Source organism: Balaenoptera borealis (assembly GCF_965194805.1).
Source record: "Balaenoptera borealis genome assembly, chromosome: 17".
In the NCBI taxonomy this organism is placed as follows: Eukaryota; Metazoa; Chordata; class Mammalia; order Artiodactyla; family Balaenopteridae; genus Balaenoptera; species Balaenoptera borealis.
The window spans coordinates 77,391,478-77,406,804 of record NC_138876.1 but is presented as its reverse complement, the minus strand read 5'-3'; the positions used below and the strand labels follow the sequence as shown (position 1 = coordinate 77,406,804).

Below are 15,327 nucleotides of genomic sequence, written 5' to 3'. Positions count from 1 at the left end.
CAGACCCCAGAGCAGCCCATTTCTCGAGGTTAGTCAGAGAGCGGGTGAAGAGGAGACGGGTAAGGAAGGACCAGGAAGAAAACCGAGAGAATACAGTGTCACAGGAGGCAAGAGGAGGATGTACGTGAAGAAAGATGAGACATTTTCTGCATCACATGCTACTCGGAGGTCAAGGAAGATGACAAAGAAATGACCTCTGGATTTGACAACATGGAGATAGTTGGTGAGTCACACATAAACACGTGCAAAGATGGGGTTCTATTAAAGACTTTTTTATAGCACTAAAAAAATGTCTATCATGTTGTGGATGTTTCCCGTGACAATACATATGTATGGATTATATATGTATCTGTATAGATCTCTTCATTTTTTTCTGTGTGTATAGTCTTCCACTGACTAAATGTACTGTAATTTAGTTAACTGATTCCCTACTGGTGAGCATTTGGTTTGTTTCTGGTTTTTGGCTACAGAATCCATAGGTTCATTTCATCCTTTTTTGTCTCCTTAAACAGAGACCACAAATATTTTTTCATGGGTGATTTGTAATCATATTTGAATATCAATCATTGTGTGTCAGTAGGTAGACTTCTCAATCCATTTAGATATTTTTAGGGCATTGTGCCCACTAAATATACTTAGGCTGATGTGCTTTTTTGAATTACTATGTCTGAGTTCTATATGACTCATTAAAAGCAGAACCTTTCGGTGGCCTGTCACAGCAGGACACCACAGTCAGAGAAAACACCAATCCAAGAGCCAGACAGTTTAACCCTTTGGAGTCACCTCTCAAGCAAACAAATGGAAACAAACAAACAAGTGAAAAAAAGGGTACCTGGGACCTCTAGGAATTACCTGCAACTTCCCGTGCATCTATAATTTTGCCAAAATTAAAAGATTTTCAAAATGGTAAAGGAGAAGTACATTCACAACTCCAAGAAAATGTCCTTAAGCCTTGTCTTCCCCACCCCCTCTCAGAACACCACAAACGCCTTTCGAATATAGCCTGGATTCCCCTTACCCTCATGTATTCTTTCTACTCCTTCCCTCACTATCCCTCTTCCAGACAGCAAAAGCCCAGGATGCACACACACCCAGTTTTCTTTAGTGGGATGAGGAAAAGCAGAGGCATGAATATCCATATTCATATTTTTCTTGTTTACGTACGGCTTACGTCTTCCTTCTAGGGATGTCACTTCTCGTTACTGTCCCACGTCCACACATGGCTTCTGTCACACCCCTAACGTGCAGCCTCTAAGCTGATGAGTGGGGATTCGGATGCTGGTTACAGTTGTCACAACTATTAATAGCCTGCAAGGAAATACCTGCAAGGTCTCCTGGTGAGTCACGTGCATAGAGTTTCGCGCTTGGATTCTACGACATCTCAATGTGTTTAGCACAGTGATTGGTGAAATGTCAGGAAATAAACAAATGCCAGCTGAGTTGGAAAGTCATTTGCTTGCTTTTTTATTCTCGCCTATGTTTCAAACTGTGACGTTTTATTACACACACACATGCTGTGCACCTACTACGTGTATCAAGCACTGCGTCAACACTGGGAACACAGTAGGAAACAAGAAAGCTGTGAGCTCTGACCTGTGGGGTTTCCACAGCAGCAGGGGAAAAAGTATGTGCCCTGATACACAAGGAGTATGTTTTAGTTGCCAGAAGGCCTGGCATGAAGGGAGTTTATTTAAACACGCTAATCCCTCCGTAGTCTGTCAATTTCGTCTGTATTTGTAGAGTAGTGAAGGGTCCACACTGATGTGCAGAGTAAGAAGTTCTGGGCCTCAGAGAAAATAGGGCCCGAGTCCAACTCACCACCCCATGGGCAGATACATACAAAACATGGGAACTCAAACTAGAGGAACAGAACGTAGAAAGAACTGCTCAAGCTATCTGCTTGTGGAACCTGATGGCACGCAGGTGGTTTCTCTTCAGAAATGCAGTAAACATAGTTCACGTGTGTGTGATTGCTCTAAATAAAATGAGCTGTGAATATGGTCAAACAATTGAGTCAACCAGTTGTTTTCCTGAATTCACAAGTCAAACCAACTCAGCGGCGGAACGTAGATCACCTCAATTAATGCAAAACTTTGTGCTTTCCAGGAGCATCATGGGGCTCCCGTGGACCAAGGCTCCTCCCATGGACCCCGTGGATCAGGGCAGGTCAGAGGGAGAACGAAGTGGAAAGGGCTGGGGGGGGGGTCTTGTTATGGTTAATTTGAAGCTTTCATAACAAGCTCTTAGGAACTGTGTCTATTCACATGTCTTCAACTATTTTTTATGAAAAAACCAGCTTTTTTATGGCATATACAGAATATCTTATTCTCATTGTTTTGAATCTTAAACACATGGTGTCAAGGTTGTAAATGCCTAGTGTATCTAAATGTTTCCATTGAACAAATACAATTTCACAGGACTAGAGAATAAGAAGGTGGTTGATAAGTTCTATTTCAGAGAATCATAATTTTTACGTTAGTTTTGAGGTTTTCACTTTTTAAAGCTTCTGATATATATTTCCTACTTGAATAAAATAACCAACTCAGTTAGGCAGGGAAGGTATTTTAGCTATTTTAGAGAGGAAATAGAGGCATGAAGGTTTAGTGGCTAATGTCACATGGCTTGACATGGTTCAGGTGGTCAAGGGAGTGGAAGCTGGGATTAAACCAGGGTTTGCGTCTTGGCCCTGCCACTAAGTATACAGCTTAGCACAAGAGGCTGTCCTCCCCAAGTCTTTGCTTTGTTATCTGTAAAATGGGGATGACCACAGTGCACGACATAATATAGATGTTGAGATGCAATAAGGCCATGGTATAAAATGTTTCCCCGAGGGCTTGGCACAATCTATGGTCAAAAATGTTCTTTGTCATTCGTAAGTGGCAAATCCAGGACACAACCCCATATTTGAATCTCAGGGTCCCTCCGTTACAACTCAGAACCCCACAAGAAGTTCAGTGGAACCAACAGGCACCTGACTACAGATTTAGGAAAGAGTAAGCACACCATCTATATGTTCAAATATAAAGTTGATCCGTCAAACATGTTCTGAACACCAAGCATGTGAAAGGCGCTGTTAGGGAATGAGGGGGAGATGGATAGATCATTCAGCAAATATTTCATTCATTCATTCATTCATTCATGTTAACAGCACCCACTTGACATAAAGCACTTTTTAGGTGCTGGAGATACAGAGGTAGATAAGACAGGCAGACTCAAGGGGACACAGCCAATCAATAGGAGAACAAATCCACTATTTAATTTCTGATAAAGAAAGCATCATTTATATTATCAGAAAAGGTCAGGCAATGCGTCAGTGTTTGTGCCAAGATCTTCACATGCTTGCTCATGTAACCCACACGGTGGCACTAGGAGATGCACACACACAGTTGCCTCCCCTTACGGGTGGCTTCATGCTGTTAAGTTCTGGCTCCAAGCCCCTGCCATGCCATACCACGGGGGACTGCCTGTCCCCAAGGTAAAGCAGGCCTGGGGGCTAGACTCAAAGGCTAATGGTGGCTTTGCTGTTAAGGCTCACCTTAATCTGAGCCTTCTGGAGCTTATTCAGGAAGCTCAACTGGACAGAGAAAAGATATGAGGACAGTGGTCCTTGGACCCCCTGGGACCAGCCAAGCTCCCCAGGAGGGTGAGAGACCTCAGGGAGAGAGAGAAAGAATGAAGCCGCCAGTTGGGGGGGCAGGAGGGGGCTGCTGAGCCTTTATCCACTCTTTACTGGTTATAAATTGTGCTGCTACCAACATTCACGCTCAAGTTTTCATGCGAATATACGTTTCACATGTCCTGAGTGTAGAGCTAAGAGTGGGTTTGCTGGGTCATATGGTGACTCTAATGAAAGCGAGGGTAGTCGTCAGTGGGATCCACTAAACCGTAACTTGCTTAAGAAATAATGAACCGTAACGTGCCTTCCCTGATCAAGCTTGATTTAATTGTCTTCCAAGAGTCACGTAGCCTAAACAAGTTGCTTGCCCGAGTTGTTTTTCAGGAACTCGGACTCAGCTGTGTCCGGTCTGAGCTTGAGCCAGCTAAGACTGGTCAAGACCCCCGACCCTCCAACTGCGCGTGCTCAAGTGTCTGATCAGTGCCCTTTTGACCTCAGAGGGCCCAACTCTCCACTCCCAGAAGAGGCATCCCATGGAGAAGCACGTAGCTTAGTTGCACCTGCTCAGAACGAGGATTAACTCCCCTTTTCCTTATCCCCCAATCACCTTGCCCCACGCCTCCACGCTCGCTCCCCACGCCTCAGCTCATTCCATAAATAGCCCAAGCCTTGGCGGCTTTGGGGTAGGTGGAGTTGAGGTTTGGCTGTTTGGCTGTCTCGTGAATAAGCCCTTTCTCTGCTGCAAACCTCGGCGTCTGGGCGTTTGGCTTGCCGTGCTACGGGCGAATGAACCTGGTTCCGTGACACTAGGTTTTAATTTTTTCGGATAGACTGTTTCCCGAAGTGGCTGCACCATTTTACATTCCTACCAGCAAGGTAAGAGGGTTCCAGTTTCTCCATGTCCTTGTCAACGGTTACTTTTGTCTTTATGTTTTTAATGACAGCCATCCTAGTTGGTGTGAAATAATATCTCATTATGGGTTTGATTTGAATTTCCCTAATGACCAAAAATGTTAAGCATCTTTTTATGTGATTGTTGGCCCTTTGTAAATCTTTGGAGGATGTCTATTCGAATCCTGTGCTCATTCTTTAACTCAGTATTCGTCTTTTTGTTGTTCAGTTGTAAGAGTTCTTACCATATTCTGGATGCTATACCCTTATCAGATATGATTTTCAAATATCTACTCCTGTTCTGCAGGTTGTCTTTTTCACTTTCTTGCTCATATCTTTGGATGCACAAAGGTTTTCAATTTTGTTGAAGTCTCATTTACCTTTTTTTAAAAAAATTATTTATTTATTTATTTATTATTTATTTATTTATTTTTGGCTGTGTTGGGTCTTCGTTTCTGGGCGAGGGCTCTCTCTAGTTGTGGCGAGCGGGGGCCACTCTTCAACGCGGTGCGCGGGCCTCTCATTGACGCGGCCTTTCTTGTTGCGGAGCACAAGCTCCAGACGCGCAGGCTCAGTAGTTGTGGCTCACGGGCCCAGTTGCTCCGCGGCATGTGGGATCTTCCCAGACCAGGGCTCGAACCCGTGTCCCCTGCATTGGCAGGCAGATTCTCAACCACTGTGCCACCAGGGAAGCCCTACCTGTCTTTTTATTGTTTACTTTGTCTAAGGAGCATTGCCAAATCCAAGGTCATGAACACATAACATTTATGTTCTCTCCTAAAGAGTTTTATAGTTTTAGCTCTTATATTTAGGTATTTGATCCGTTTTGTGTTAACTTTTGTATATGGTATGAGGTTGGGGGTCCAACTTCACTGTTTTGTATGTGGATATTCAGTTGTCCAGCACTGTTTGTGGAAATGAATGTTCCACTGAAATCTCTTGGCACCCTTTTTGAAAAACCAATTGACTATACAGGTAAGGGTTTATTTCTAACCTCTTTTTTTCCCATTGACCTGTAGGTCTATCCCTATGCCAGCACCCCAGTCTTTTACTGTAGGCTTGTAGTCAGTTTGGAAATCAGGAAATGTGTGTCCTCCCGCCTTGTTCTTTTTGAAGATGTTTTGGATATTCTGTATCTCTTACATTTGCATATGAATTTTAGAACTAAGTTGTAAATTTCTGCAAAAAAAACATACTGGGATTTTGATAGGGATTGCATTCACTCTGATCAATTTGGAGAGTATTATCATCTTACCAATATTAAGTCTTCTGACCCATTAAAATGGGATGGTTTCCATTTATTTCGATCTTCTTTAAATTTCTTTCAATGATGTTTTGTAGTTTTCAGTTTACAAATCTTGCACTCTTTTTGTTAAGTTTATTCCTAAGTTATTTTATTCTTATTGAAGCTATTGACAAGGAATTTCTTCTCAGTTTCATTTACAGATTGTTCATTGCTAGTGTATAGAAATAAGCTGATTTGGGGGTGTTGATTTTGCATTTTCTGAACTTATTAGCTCTAAGAGGTTTTTTTTGGTGGGTTCTTTAGGCTTTTCAATGTACAAGATAATGTTTTCTGAAAATAAGAGTTTTCCTTTCAAATATGTATGTCATTTCTTTTTCTTGCCCTGCTGCCCTGAATATAACTTCCAGTACAGTGTTGAGTTGAAATGGTAAGAGCAGATGCACTTGTCTTGTTCCTGATCTAAGGGGAGAAGCTTTTAGTCTTCCACCATTAAGTATGATGTTGGCTGTGGATTTTTCACAGATACCCTTTATCATGTCAAGGAAGTGCCCTTCTATTTCTAGCTTTTTTAGTGTTTTTTTTTTTTTTTTTATCATGAAAGGGCGTTGGTCTTGGGACTCATCCTCTTTTATATGCATACTTTTTCTGCATCTATTGAGATAATCATGAGGTTTCTGTCCTTACTGTATTAATATGATGTATGTCATTAATTGATTTTTTGTACGTTGGACCACCTGTGCATTCCTGGGATAAATCACACTTAGTAATGGTGTATAATGCTTTTCATATGTTGCTATATGCAGTTTGCTAGTATTTTGTTGAGAGTTTTTACATCTCTCTTCGTAAGGAATATTGGTCTGTAGTTAATTTTACTTGTAATAACTTTATCCGATTTTGGTATCGGAATGAGAAAGTGATCTCTCCTAATTTGTGAAGAATTGGTGTTATTTCTTATTTAAATGTTTGGTAGAACTCCAGCAATGAAGCTCTCTGGTTCTGGGCATTTCTTTCCATGAATTTTTTAATTTCAACTTCAATATTTTTCTTGTTAAAGTTCTATTCAAATTTGTATTTCTTCCTGCATCAATTTAGATAGTTTGTGTCTTTCTGGAATGTGTCTATTTCATTTGGGTTATCTAATTTGCTTGCATACAATTGCTCTTATCATTCCATTATTTTTTTTTTATTTCTGTAATGTTGGTAGTAATGTCTCCTCTTCTGTTCTTCAATTTAGTAAATTGAGTCTCCTTTCTCTCTCTCTGTCAGTCTAGCTAAAGATTTTTCCGTTTTTTCCTTTTCAAAAGAACCAACTTTTGGTTTTGTTGACTGTATCTGTTTTTCTATTCTCAATTTCATTTATTTCTGCTCTGATATTTCCTTCTTGCTGCTTGATTTGGGTTTATCTTGCTCTTATTTTTCTAGGTTCTTAAGATGAAAGGTTATTAGTTTGAAATCTTTTTAATATATGCAATTATAAGTTTCTCTGTAAGCACTGCTTTTGCCACATTAATTTTGGTATTTTTTTTATTTCATTCATCTCAAAGTATCAATATTTTCTACTTTCCTTTGTGTTTTCTTCTTGATCCATTAGTTAAGAGTGTGTTGTTTAACTTCCACATATTTGTGAATTTCCCAAATCTCTTTGTTACTGAATTCTAATTTCATCCCATCATGATTAGAGAACATACTTTGTATGATTTCAAACCTTTAAATTTATTAAGACTTGTTTTCTCACCTAACATGTATCTGTCCCAGAGAATGTTCCACATAGACTTGAGAGGATGTTGTATTCAGCTGTTGTTGTGTGACATGTCCTATATGTTAGACACATCAAGTCTAGTTTGCTTATACTGTTGTTCAAGTCTTCTATCCCTGTTGGCCTCCTATCTAGTTGTTCTGTTATTGAAAGTTAGGCAATTCAACAAAAATAGAGGCTTTAATACCTATTTCTCTCTCCAGTTCCATCAGTTTTGCTTCATGTATTTTGGGGCTCTGTTGTTAAGTGAATATATACCTATAATTGTTATTTCTTGATGGATTAACCCTTTTATCATCCTAAAATGTCTCTAGCAATAATGTTTATCTTACATGTGCTTGATTTTTCTCCTATTCATGTGTATTTTAGGAAATATTAAACATGTTCCAACCATAGCACAAACCAGAAGGTAATATGAAGTTAAATTTTTGTTGTTTTAGAATTCATTTATTACTTTTTTCACGAATGTACATTTGTGCTAGAAATCTGATTCTGCGTCATGTTTTAAAAACTTAATCTTATATCTCCCTCTAGTGGACAGCCATGTACACTGACACTTCCTCTAGTTACAGAAACCAGGAGCAACCCCACCAAAACCTAGGCTTGTGGAGCCTCCATTCCGTTGTTGTAAGCCAAGGCACTGGTGTTCTCAGAACAAGGTGGCGGGCTTCCCTGGTGGCGCAGTGGTTGAGAATCTGCCTGCCAATGCTGGGGACACGGGTTCGAGCCCTGGTCTGGGAAGATCCCACATGCCACGGAGCAACTAGGCCCGTGAGCCACAACTACTGAGCCTGCGCATCTGGAGCCTGTGCTCTGCAACAAAAGAGGCCGCGACAGTGAGAGGCCTGCGCACCGCGATGAAGAGTGGCCCCCACTCACCACAACTAGAGAAGGCCCTCGCACAGAAACGAAGACCCAACACAGCCAAAAATAAATAAATAAGTAAATAACTTTATTTAAAAAAAACAAACAACAAAAAAAACAAGGTGGCAAGCCCAGGAAGGTGCAGGACCCTGGAGAAGCTCCGAACCCAGAGACACCAGGACCCGTCCACGTGAGCTTTTCTTTTTGTGTAGCATGCGGACAAAGATGAGGAACCCAGCAGCGGGTCAGGTTGCCAGTCACAGCTGCTGCTTGACTCATGCTGACCACACGGTGGTTTTGCCAGGCGGTGGTGCTGGATCTCTATGTAATGTGCTTCCCCTGTGACTGTCTTCAAGATTTTTCCCTTAACTTTGGTTCTCAGCAGTTTGGCAGTGATGTTTTTCGGGGGTTTTGTCCTTCTTGAATCTCTGGCTTGTGTTCTTTCATTGATTTTAGAAAATTCTTACCTGTTATATCTTCAAGGATTCTTCTGCCCCTTTCTCTTTTTCTGGGACTCCAATTACATGTATGTTAGTTTGTTATCCCACAGTTACTCTTTATTTTTTTTTCTCTTTGTGTTTGTTTGTGTGATTTCTACCAACTTATTTTCAAGTTCATTGATTCTTCTGTAGTTTCCAGGCTGCTAGTAAGCTTAAGAAATTCTTCATCTCTGATCCCATGTTTGTTTCTAGCATTTCCACTTGACTGTTTCATGGTTTCCATCTTTCTAATGAAATTCCCCGTCTGTTAATGCCCACTGTCCATTTATTCCACTAGATCTTTTAACATTTTAATCATCGTTATTTTAAATTCCCTGTCAGTTCTAACATCATGGTCATCTCTGAGTCTGGATCTGTTGAATGCTTTATTTCTTGAAGATGGTTTGATTTTTCTTACTTTTTGTAGAATCCATCTATGATGAGATTTAAGTTCATCGATGTTAGATAGCAGGGAATAAAAACTCATCGTGAGAGAATCTATACTGGGGACTGTGGTTCAATAGGAAGGCTTGAATGTTTCTGGTCAAGAGCTGACTCTGGTTGAATATATGACTGAGGCAGAAAATGGAAAGTCAGAATCGTGAGGGGAAACTGGAATTTCTCTGATTTGTGCAAGCTGGAGCATGCAACCAGGGCACATATCGCCAGGACCCTTGGAAGGCTGCATCCTAAGACAAAGAGTTAACAAGAAAAAAAATCGCTTAGACATTTAAACAAAAAAAATTTTTTTTTGTCTAGTATTTTAGGAGTTTTAGTGGAAAGGAGGAATTCTTCAAGAGGTTAGCAGTGAAGTTTCTCTGATAATTGTTGATGTGCTGTGTGCTCCCCAGATGATGGAAGGATGAAGGGTTTTCTTCCCTCACCTGAAACCAAATCAGGGGGTTTCAGAGAACTACTCCGGGAGCTTGTCATGTGCCCCCTGGCATTTGGACGACACAGCTAATAGACTTGCTGGAGCCACGAGAGTGAGAGGAGAGAGAGCTTCGTAGGAAGTAGCCTCTACCACCAGAATTGGACAAAGAGAGTCTCTAGTTTAGTCATCTTGAAAAGGACACACCCAAAAGGATGGTTCGGGGGAGACGAGGGAGATGGCTCCAGTAGGAAGGGTGCACGTGGGATGAAACTTCAGAAAGCAGGAGCTGAGGGCAGCTTACAAAAAAGGGCTTGCTGCTAGGAGGTCCCCCAAGGACAGGGGCGCTAAGACTATACCGAGCGGACCATCGGAGAAAGCACCGAAATAGATGTTGGAGGCCAGATGACAACCGCTCCAGCTTCTAAGCTCCACCCACAACTCTCCCTGCCTGGAGGGCGGGCGGGGGCAGAGGCTGTAGTAAACCTCAGACCTCCAGTGTGGGGGGTGGTCAAGGAGGAGACAGAAGACGTGCGAAGCCCCTCCCTTTCTCGCTGCAGGTTTCCAAGCTCAAGTCAGACATTATCAGGTGGAGGGGAGAGGCTTAAACTGCACCTAAAGAAAGCAAACTTTGAAAATAATCTGCGCCTAAAACAAGAGGAACTGTGGGATCTGCCCGCAACCCTCGGCTATTCAGGGAAAAACTGAGCTATTTTAAACTATCATCCCTAATAAACAGAGCTGCTTCAATAAGCCAGTTCAGTACATTTCTCTGGGTAATCATTTAATCTAAATTTCCAAGTGTGTTAATAGAGATGTACCTAGTGGGTTTTTTTTTTTTATAACATTAAAAATCTCTATGCCTGTACTTACATCTCTTTCTTGTTTCTACTGTTGTTTATATGTAACTTTCTTCTTGATCAGATTTATCTATTTTAGTGAGTTTTTCAAATAACAAACTTTGATATTGGTCAAATCTATGTTTTTGTTTCCTCATTTCTGCTTTTATATTGATTCCTTCTGTTTTTTGGGGGGTTATTTGATATACTTTGCCTGTCTTCCTGAATTATATGCCTAGTTCGTTTTCAATCTTTCTAGTTTTTTAATGTCTGTTTTTAAGGCTATATTTTCATTGAATACTATTTTAACACTGCTATTAAATTCTTAACCAAAGATTGCAGAAACACCCTTTTCCTTTTACAGTATTCAAGTAAATTTTTTTTCATAAGGCAGTGAGATTCAGAATGCCAAGAGACAGGCTTCAGATGAAATAGTTTTTCAAGACAGTCCCATTTATTTTTCACTTAAGATGATTAAGAAATTGAATATTCTCTGCTGTGATTTCCCAACCATCTTATATTTAGACTTCTCCAACATCGTTTCAGAGTTGTGTACAGTGAAGAAACTCCCCTTTTTATGTCTTTTTATGTCTTGGGAGAGACACAGAAGAGAGATCTTCACAGACCAACTCTGTGAAAGAGCCTGGTCATTGAATCCAGAAATAATTGGCAGTGATGATGTTTAACTTCATAACTTTTCAGTTTTTCTCTAGGAGTACCGAAAGACAGATTTCTTCAGTTTTCTGAAAGATGTGGTCCAAATCAGCAAGCAAGAGTGAATTTCCCTGACTTAGAGCAAGCTATAATCATTCAGCAACACATCTCATTTTTTCCCTCCTTTTGCTACAATTTATTTAAACTTCCTCTTGAGAAGGGCGTGGCCTCAAATTGTGTGGAACTCTGCTCTCCTAAGTGACAATTTATTTGGTCTACCCTTTTTTTTTCCCCAAATGAAGGAAGTATTGTGACATGGCAAATTGCCTAGTAAACCTTAGCTGGCGAGACACAATTTCTAAAGATTCCTTAGCCTAGTCTACTTTTTTCAGCATTTATTGATTGGAAATTGATGGATGTATTTAGGGCATAATGAATCCTTGCATTTGGCCATTAGCCAAGACGAAGTGCAAGAAAATAGCTGTTATCTGGTTCAGCTGCAACAGTGAAATAATGACATGCGAAGGCAGGGCTGTCATGCATGGGTGGCTTTACCCGGCTGCTTAGGGATCACCATCTATGAGTTCTAAACTGGTTACTAATTAGGCAATGTGTCCACCGTGTTTTTAAGGTTTGTTTAATGAATAACTTTATGGCCTCTCTATATCATATTGACTTTTTATACAGCAGTAGATAACATTATTTTATTTTGGTTTGAAGTGATAAAGATGATATAAATTTTAAGCTGGTGAGCCCAGTGATGTTATTTCTGGCTCTAATAGTTTTGATCCAAACATCAAATTCTCCTTTTGAGGTGTTTGATTTTCCTTCAGGCGATCAGGAGATATTTCCCATAGCCTCTCAGGCTGTGGCCTTCAAAGCAATATTGATAATTGATAATGACATTAATCGCTTTCATTAAATCATCATTCATCATTCTTTGGAACAATGTAAGAACTGCCCAGCATTTTCCCAAGCAGTAGTGGTACAGTATGGCCCCCACTGTCCCTGAAGCTTAGAGCAAGGCAGATATTTTTCAGAAGATGTGGTGACAGAAATGCCAGGGTTCCCAAACCGAGCCACTAAAATCTCCTGTAGGATTAGCCATGTAGAAAGGGAAACCATCAATCACCAGCATAAGTTAAAAATCGAAGACCTCTGGTTAGAAGAAAAAACAGAGAACTGATACTTCTGAGGATGTGGAAACTTCCTGGGCAGATTTCAGATCTTCACATACCATGGGACTCTGACATCATACCCTAGAACTGAGGCATAGCTTTCATCTCTTATTCATTATCTGGCTGTTATCAACTCTGCTTCCTGTGTGACATATATATTTAACATACCGTGACTCATTATGAAACACTACTTTCCAGTTTATCTGAACACGTTTCATCATTCCACAGGTTGTCTGTACCTGGTCCACTATAGCTATTGATTGGGCACAGGTGTTATGCTGGATAACTTAACCCACAAGGATAGCTAAATACTGGAAACTCGGACACATTGCACCGTGAGCTGGGCACAGCTGCACCCCTGCCCAGAGATTCCCGCAGTCCCTGCCCACCGCGCCTCTCCTCACCCACACCCCACCCTCCATCCGACCTCAGTCCCAGCCCATCCACTCCTACAGCCAGGTCAGGGTTTATTCCTTTCTATGCATTCTTATTCCGGGTTTGCCTGTTTCTCTAGTTCATGGAATTTTTAAGGATTGGCTGCAATGAAACGTCTCCACGTGGCATCCCTGTTACATACCACAAATACAAAGTTGAAAAAGAATTTCTTCACTCAGCGAATAGTTTGCCTTGCTGGTAGAAATTTATTTATACTCATTAACGCATATATGTGGAATCTAGAAAAATGGTATAACTGAACTTGTTTGCAGAGCAGAAATGGAGACACAGATGTAGAGAACAAACGTACGGATGCCAAGGGGGAAGAGGGGGTGGGATGGAGTGGGAGATTGGGATTGACGTATATACACTACTATGTATGAAATGGATGACCGATGAGAACCTACTGTGTGGCACAGGGAACTCTACTCAGGGCATTGTGGTGACCTGGATGGGAAGGAGAGCCAAGGAAGAGGGGTTATACTGTGTACGTGTGGCCGATTCACTTTGCTGTACAGCAGAAACTAACACGACATTGTAAAGCAACTATACTCCAATTAAAAAAAAAAAGTTTATACTCAAATATTGTTGGGTATATTCTGGTGTACCTTCTCACTCTGTTCACATTGCCAGTCATCCTAGATACTGCTTTAAAGTTGAATGTGTAGACACCAATTACCAACATTATTTGTTTCAGCGCATCGATTCCTCTTATCAGTTACTTCGAAGAAAAGTTTGATCACTTCTTTGTAGGTGGGTTTGCTCCCGTACAGCTCAGCCTCTTCCCACAGGTACCTCCTAAACGTATTACTGGGCATTTTTAATACGTAAGTAGAGTCCTTGGCTGCTTCTCCACATAGAGGCCACCGAATAAGGGGAGGCTGGTATACGCTCAGTCTTTCCTAAATATAAGGGTTTATCAGATAGTTAAAAGTCATGCCACCTCTCGGAGAGGGAAGAGTCTCTTCTAGATATGATACATGGAAGTCCAGCCTTGAAGAGTAGTTGCTATTATCAAGAACAAGAGGATCAGGAAAACATACTGGAAAAGGAAAATAAAGGATCAACTTAAAAGGTTGCCAGATCTCAAGTTATGTTTACCATACATTCTTTCATCTTTCATGTTCGGTATTACTTGACCATTAATTTTGCACTTTGTGGCTTAGTTCCTAGATAGTTCATTTGGACAAAGCGAAGTTTCCCTTTTTACCTATATCTTTTTGGCACATAATAAGTTGTGAATTCTTATTCCGGTTTATTCGGTAGATTGCTATCAAATTGTTTCCCTGGTTTATGTAAACAAAAATGTGTAAGACTAAGCAAGTAAAGTTTGATTCTAATCTGAATAATGAATGATAAAAATCAAGTCCATCAACTTTGTTAAAAATGGTTAGTAACTATCAGTGTTTGGTATGTGTTTTGTTTTTATGTTCAATTGATATAGAAAAATAATACACTAAGTAAGTTAATTTAAAACCCTTGTTTCTATTTTTTCTTTACCCAAGAGTTACAGTTGACCCTTGAACAACAAGGGTTTGAACCGTGTGGGTTCACCTATACGCAGATTCTTTTCAATAAATATACAAAAATATACATGGAGAACAAAGTGTGCAAGACTTGTATTGAAGTGGATAGCCTTATCCTTACATAGGCGTAAGGTAAGTGATATTTAATATTTTCGTACTGTTTTATAACTTTGCTTTCAAAGAATGACAGTACAGTATGCCTCTCTGTCATAATTGGAAGAACTGCATGTCAGCCTATCGTCACAAGTAAGTGTTCTTTTTTAAAGTGTAACAGTATTTCCAATACTGTATTATGAATATGACTGTAATTCTGTGTGCCATGAAATTTTTACAAAGATTCATTCATTAGTGTACAGGCTGAGCTACTGTGAAGCAATCGTACTGATTACATGAGGCTACAATAGAGCAGTCATATTGCTGCTGCTTCGTTATCAGTGCATGAATCGTTATACTTGTAAATATGAGTTTTTTTGTCATAATACAAAACACTGCACGTTATGTGTATCATCCAAGACTATTGATACAGGTACTGACAGATGATTCATTTTGTAAACAGAGGACGTAAACTTACTGTATCCATAAATACAGTACAGCACTGTAAATGTGTTTTCTCTTATGATTTTCTTAACACTTTCTTGTCTCTAGCTTTATTGTAAGAATACAGTATATAATACATATACAAAATAGGTATTAATCTACTGTTTATGTTATCGGTAAGGCTCCTGGTCAATAGGAGGCTATTAGTAGTTACGTTTTGGGGGTGTCAAAAGTTACACGTAGATTTTTGACTGAGTTGGGGGTCAGCACCGCTAAGCACCGCATTGTTCAAGGGTTAACTGTTTAAAAGGATGATTGTAAATCTTCAAAAGGAAACAGTGTGTTTATTTTGATTTATTATTATTGTTGTTGTGAATTTCCACATTTTCTGCATTGTGGTCAGAAAATGTGATCTTTTATGAATTCTGCTTTTAG

The 15,327-nt window shown here is 40.2% G+C and overlaps 1 long non-coding RNA gene across 1 annotated transcript in view; it reads left to right on the top strand.

The window, feature by feature from the left end:
- Positions 1–15,327, top strand: part of LOC309615287 — a 30,580-nt gene that overhangs the window by 1,541 nt on the left and 13,712 nt on the right. The window contains exon 2 of the long non-coding RNA XR_014236701.1: positions 1,185–14,487. This is a non-coding gene — a long non-coding RNA (uncharacterized lncRNA). The remainder of the gene's footprint in view (positions 1–1,184; positions 14,488–15,327) is intronic.